Source organism: Larimichthys crocea, chromosome XXIV (assembly GCF_000972845.2).
Source record: "Larimichthys crocea isolate SSNF chromosome XXIV, L_crocea_2.0, whole genome shotgun sequence".
Taxonomy (NCBI): domain Eukaryota; kingdom Metazoa; phylum Chordata; class Actinopteri; family Sciaenidae; genus Larimichthys; species Larimichthys crocea.
In genome coordinates, this window is record NC_040034.1 from 9,824,100 (window position 1) to 9,831,334 (window position 7,235).

Below are 7,235 nucleotides of genomic sequence, written 5' to 3' on the forward strand. Positions count from 1 at the left end.
TGCAACGCACTGCCAAGCCCCAGATTTTTTTCTAGTTAATTGAAAATCTCATTTGCATGAGGAGAAAATCAAACACTCATTTCCATACATGAGATTATAAAAAGATAACTGCTAGTGTTTGTTGTTCCATATTTGATCTGAGCATTTCCACCTAATTGCTAAATGCTGCAAATAGGGCTACAGTGTAACCTCCAAACTAATGTTCACAAGGCGACTGGATCTGTTATGTTTCGGTTCAAATGCCTCAGTGTGTTTTCTGTCTGTGTTTTCCAAAGTTTGCATGTGCAATCAGGCGAATGTGTATTTTTGTCAGAGCTCCTGTGATTCCACATCAAAAACACCGAAAATGCATAGCTGGGTATCTGCCAACTTCACAAACAGCAATGCCAGCCCAGCTGGATGTTGTGTAGAAAGGCACATGCACAGAGCGGACTGTAGCAGTCAGAGCCAGTGATCTTCTCTATGATTTGTGTGTGAGAGATCAGAGGTGTCCTGTTTCACCCCTTACAAACAACCCCATGTATTCTAACTTTCTCTCCCTCCCCCTCTCTCTCTCTCTCTCTCTCTCTCTCTCTCTCACACACACACACACACACACACACACACTCACACACACACACACACAAACACAACCCTGTCTATTCCACACGGACACCATTACAGACCCGGCCTCAGCCTCTGTTCCCTACTTGAAGCTCATTAATGCAGCCTCCGACAGGGGCGGACACCAGGAGATTTCCAACCCCTCCCTTTCCCTTCATCCCTCCCCTCCTCTTCTTTCCCCCCCAAAACAACATGATTAATATGGGGATTTATTTTGGCGGTCTGACCCCATGTAAAACTGGCCTGAGTGTCGCTGGGCACAACACGATAAAGTAAGCTGATATTAGATTAAGGTTTTTTTTTTCATATGGCCCCTGTGGGGATTTGCTCTAGTGTGTTGCACAATTAGAAGAAAACTGTGTAGACCCTAAATTGTAATTCTTCTACATATTCTTTTCTCTCTTTCTCCTTCTTACTTTATGAATTTGTGCATGCCACACAGAAATATACATTTGAGTGTTTCCAGTTTAGTAAGTATGTGTCGCCAGCCTCAAAAAGTCCCGTCACCTATTAACAATTAAGTGCATTCAATTCCTCCGTGTACCCTATGTCACCTACCGTAAGTACTGACAGGGTTAGGATGTTGTAAACATTCAGGTTCTGTTGCTGTTAATGATTAGGTTACAATCTTCATGTGTTACTTGTAGAGGATAGTGAAACCTAAACCCTGTGGTTTTTTTCACACAGGTGATGATGAGGTGATAAGGGCTATGTTGTTTTTCCCCCCGCTGAGGTGAATAATGTAGCCGGGATGCTGTGTATGGATTCGCTCTATTTTTCCTTTTCAAACAGTTAAATCCCAGCATGAATAACTTGATTCGTAAACACATCTGCATTGGCTGCACACGTCCACACGCACTGTGTACAGCCACAGCACCACAGCTGTACATGTGACGACCTCTATTCAATAGCTGGGAAAGGACAACTGTCAAATTAAATGACATAAGGTATATTTTATTTCTCAGTGCGTCTGACCTAAGCATTTTGCCTCAGAAATATGTGCTATGTATTTTCATCTAGGGCTCCAGCGCAGGTAATTGAAAAGCATTGCTCAGTGTAGCGTATGCACTCAGACATGCGATGAGGCCACCATTACGGTTCAGCATGGCCTGGAGGGATGAGGGGATGGAGGGATAGAAGGGCTGCGTGCCATGATAGAAATTTTTAGATTAACTGGGACCCTCGCACTCCTCTCAATGTCAATGGGTAAACTGGAAATACCTGTGTATATGGCATCTCAAAAGTACAAATATACTGGGCAATAATGGCCACAGAGCAGGATTTCCATTATTATTATTATTATGAAGCAGGTTAGCAATATAATCTTTGTCCAATGGCTCAAACGGAAGTGCACAGTACATGCACCACTTAAGACCTTAAATCTTCCTCTTAAATGACACATGATTTTTTTTTCCTCTTTTTTTTCCATATGGCCTTCACGGAGAGTGTGCAGTAAATGGGGAGGGAGCGTGAATACTCAGTGCCTCATGTAATAAGCATATAATTAAACTCCTCTGACAATTACATCATGCATTATCAGCCTAAGCCAGATCCATTACTCCTCTCGATCAATGGCTTGGCCACAATAGGCCTCCTACTCTGACCACACCAGGGACTGGAGGCCAGGCAGCTGCAGGCTTCTTTGCTGTATTGCAGGACCAGTAAGTGCTGTTAGTGACATCCAACACCAAGGGTTTGAATGGGGAGAGGGAGGAGGGCTTGCTACTTAATGCTAGGTAAAGGGAAGAAGGAAATGGGAATTAGTCCTGATGAGGACAGTGAGGAGGTGGTGCAGCTACTTGCTGAGGCTCTAGAGTGTAATGATGAGTCATGGTAGAGTGAATTAGAGTGTGGTCCTTTTTCCTCTGCAGTATCGGAGATTGCTATCTCTAATAATGAAATCCTCAAAGATTACCGAGGTCGAGCAAAGGCTAGTCCAGTACTGAGTTGCATAATGATTATGAATTAAACATCAGATGAACTTCCAGCCAAGCATGTGAACTCACAGAGATACATTTAATCAACAATTCAGATATAGAATATTTTAAAGGCGGGCTCTTTTCTCGCTGCTAAGACTGTGCAAGTAATTCATTCAGGGTGAAAGAAAGGGAATTAAGTTGTGCCATGGCCTCAAAGTCAAGCTTTCCTTCAAGAGATCATCAACTATTATCACATATTCAATAGCATCATTGACAGGAAGAACTCAGGAGAGCGACCGCATGCATGCCATCTGCCAATGTGATGTGAGAAGGGTATGAGATTATAATTTTGATCAGTCTGCCAAATCCCCTCTGCCTGTCAGAGTGGTCTGAGAGGAGCAACCGCAGGCCCTACGAATAGATTAAATCAGCCCAACCTCTTTCTGGCTCCATCTGCTTCCCACTCTTTCCTTTCTTATTCTTTCACTTGCTGCCTCTCAACCTAACCTCTATTCATCTATTCCCCCACTCATCCGTCCATTTCATCTTTTTTTTTTCTGCCTCCTATACTCTCCTGCTCCTTTTCACCAAAATTATTACATTACACATCCAGGGAACATCCATTAGCTCGGAACATGTTCTTTCTTCCCCTCCGTCTTCTCCTCTTCTCTTCCTCCCCTTCCAGGAATTGGCTAAGGCAATGTTATTTCAGATTATACAGTTGTTAAAGCTCATTTTAAGCTAACAACGGGACATCAAAAGCGGTGAACCCTGCACAGGGGGAGAGGAAGAGGTGTTGATGGAGTTTCTGGGCAGGTGAGAAATGGAGAGGGGCTGTGAAGAAAAGACCTGATCAGATGGAAGGGAGAGATTATAGAGGGAATTATTAATGGGGCCAGGGCCCTTTGGAGCGGGAGATTTGTTTGGAGGAGGATGCAAAACTGCACAGGAGATAATCGAGAGGGGGAAAAAAAAAATGATTTTCTCTCCTTTAGCACAATGTGAAATTGGAAGATTTTAAGATCTATACAGAATGTATTGTTGTTACTTTTTCTTCAAAATCTTTTTAATCAAAGAATGCCATATGAGCACCTATGAAATTAAAAGTACACTAAAGTGATAAATGTGATGCCTCGACTCAAACCTGACTCAATGCCCTTTGCTGGAATATGTTCTGCTTTTTTCTTTTTTTTTTTTTAACTCTGTATTCTTTCCAGGAGCAAGCAGGTCACCCCAAAGGGAGCTTGAGTGATTGATGCCCTGGTGTCGTGCTCATTGACTTCATGGTTGCATACCCTGGAAAAAGGGATGAGGTACAGATGAGGTTCACTGTGGTAGGGCAATCACAGCCACCCAGGACATACTTCATTTGTAGGCCCCCTCTCCCCATGGATTGGTCCTCCATCCACCCACACACCTTGTAGGTTGAGCGGGCTAAAGGCAGGGCGGCTCTCAACATAAACTGCGACCCCTGCGTGAACACACTTGTTTTGTTTTTGTGTTTGATGGGGAATTTAGGGGTCAGTTGGTCTTGAACCGTGCTCTCCCAAGAGGTCAATATGACCATTGTGTTCTGACATGGAAGGGTTGCAGACTGGGGAGTTACCTGTGGTGTCTGTCTGTCATTCAGTTTGTATGTGGATTTACGGGTAGTATAGATTGTGTGAAACAAATGTACCTCTGCTGCGATTCCATAACACCACTTCTCATTTTTCTTGATTTGTACTGTAATCTTTTGGGATTACCTGCTTTAAAATGCTTTTTAAGATTGAAACCTTCTAAAATAATATATTATTTGAGGTACACTTTAGAAATAACATGTACTAGGGCTGTATCCTAAACACAAAGTGGCCTGTGCACTGCACAGGCCTGGTACTGTATTTATATTGGGGTTTCACATGATGAAAAACAGATGGAGTGTGTCAAAGATAAAAGGGAAGGAAGTATGAAGTATGACTAAGGTTATAATGATGGGGAGCCAAGACCCAGGAGACCAAATACACATTTCTCTCTCTAACTCTCTCTCTCTCCCTCCTGCTCTGTTTTGCATTTGCTGATTTTTTTTTCTTTCTTTACAGGCTGGTCTCGAGATGTTTGCTTATTTAGCCTCAGACCAGATTCACACCAGATCAATCTGTGGTACCGCGGAAAAATAACTCCCCTCCAGCAGTTATTGGTCCGTGCAGAGATGGGAAAAAAGCTGTAGCAAGGGAAGTCTTAAGTGGCCAAGTGCTGGCTGATAGTGAAGCCAGACTAATATCAAGCTCATTGCTCAGTTCTTCAGCCGGTATCGATCTACCATAATGTATGTTTAGCTGATCCTGTTCTGAACTCCTTTCAGTAAACAGGCCACAGTCAATACTGTCACACCATGTTTGACTAACACCTCGATGCCTAGCCAACAACCAGCACCTCAGTGACTTGCACTGCATGTCAAATGAAGAGAGTTGGAGCGAGACTTGCCTCGAAAAACCCTACTTAAAACCACCCTGCATTAAACTACACCAGAATGTTAGTGGTGCAGATAGTGGTGGTGATGCTAATGGGCAACAGAGTCCCAAACTGTCATGTAGCTGTGTTGTTTGTGTCATCTCTGAGAGCCAGCCCCCCATGTGCACCTGCTGCTGGTGGGGTTCATTATGGATTTCTCTAATGGCTTTTAGAGTTTTAATAGCGGGGTTTTGCATGGAGCGCGTAATGAATAACTAGATGTCGTCCCTGTGCCTAATGAGAGTGCCCACTGTTTCTCGGGGACACAAGGAAGAGATAAGCATGGCAGGCAGCTCCTGGAATCCGTCTTTATTTATTCATTTGTACGTATTTGTTTGTGTGATGGATTATTTGTGCAACTGTCTCATTTTAGGGGGAACTTACCCAGTCTCTTGTTGACTTGGTAAATCCATTTTTGTGTGCCTTTTTTTTTTTTTTTTTTTAGAGAGAGTGATTTTTAGCTCTCCGTAACAGCCAATATGCTTTCCTCACAACAGAAAATAAGCCAGAAAACATCAGGGGGGGGAACAACAGGGGAGGGTGATGGCATTACACACCTGTGGTCCTAATGAGGCTGGCTGCTCTAACATCACTCATGTCCACTAACTGGGTTTGCAGCTTCCTTTTTCTTTTAAATGGGAAAATTAAGTAGGAAAAAGCAATCAGTGGCTGAATTGGAATTCAAAACTGTGACGTGATGCGGAGAGGAATACACAGCTTTATATAAATTGTCTTGTGTTGTACCAATGCTCAAATATCATATCAAAAAAGTTTAGTCCAGTTTATATATACAGTAGGTAATATAGGTAAGTAAAGTGTCAGTTTGGTCATATAGTAAAAATAGGAGTTTACCTCATACAGCCCCAATCAATATGACCTCTAGAAAACACATTGGCATAATCAATCACTCGGTCACATGTTTTAAAATTCTGTCTTTCAGCAGCAGGTGACAGCATGGATTACCATTAATACCATTCATTCAGATACTTGCACACCTCTGCCTCGTATGGGGCATTACTTTTTGCGGCTGAAATGTTTGATGAAAGATAGAAAGTGTAGTGAAGACTCTGCTCGTCAAGCACTTTTTTTGATGAATCACTGTTATGTTGGTGGTGTTGTCTCTTCGTGGAATGAGCCGGTTCGATATTCCCACTCGGTCTCCTCCAGAGCAATAGACAGCTGTCTGTTCTCGCAAATTGACTGCAGGTGCTGATGTAATGAAAGCATAGCAGCACTGGCTTCTGTGGAGGAACGAGAGCAGAATTACGCCCAAGCAAAGGTCATATGCAGAAATTATATAATGTGCATGGCTCAGATGAAAACCGTACAAAATAATAAGGGCTTTTACTCCTTTTATGGAGAACGCCATTGAGGTAAATGTAAAGCAAGTGAGTTAAAGCCATTATCTCTTATTGATTTCCCTTACTGGATCTGTACCAATCACAGCACAGGAGATGTAAAGAGAGAAAGGCACTCACAGAGGAATGTTCAAGTTTTGGGGAAAATTGAATTGTTGAATGTATATATTCTGGAAGATGTTTCGTACTTCATTTGTACTACATAAAGCTGTCACACTGCAGTAAAAGCTCTGAATTCCAACTGTATGCACTTCAAAGATGGGAAATACTATACCAATTCAAACTAATGCTGCACTGCCGTCATTGTCAAGGTGAAACGCCTACTCCTACATAATGCATTTCCTCTCCTCTTGGTTTGGCAACAATTCCTCCTGTAAATATCGACCCTATACTATTCTAATGTACTGCAATGAATGAGAATCAGGCTTCCTGGAAAGTGCTTTCTCTGAGACGGACCCTCCACATTAACTAACGTGTGACATGTAGTGGTATGGGCATGTTGTCCCCTGTACAGCATGTGCACTTTGTCACAAGAGTTTTGAAATCAATCAGCCTGTGTGAGTTATTCACAGTCCAACATCAAAAAGGCATTACTTATCTAAGGCTTTTAATTTCCAATCCATCTGTCAAGCCAGTTGAAATATGGAATCTCATTACTTTGAACAAGTGGGGAGGGGGACAACATAAATCATTTTATTTTCATCTTACCGTGACAGAGACTGTTTAGAACTGGACCAGAAAGAAATGACGGGAAAGTGGGAGTTTGAGAACGAAAGTGACAATCAGAAAAAAAAGAAAAAGAGCGATCTAAAGTGACACCTGGAGGGACAGAGAGAAAAAAGTGGGAAAGAAACATATTCATCGT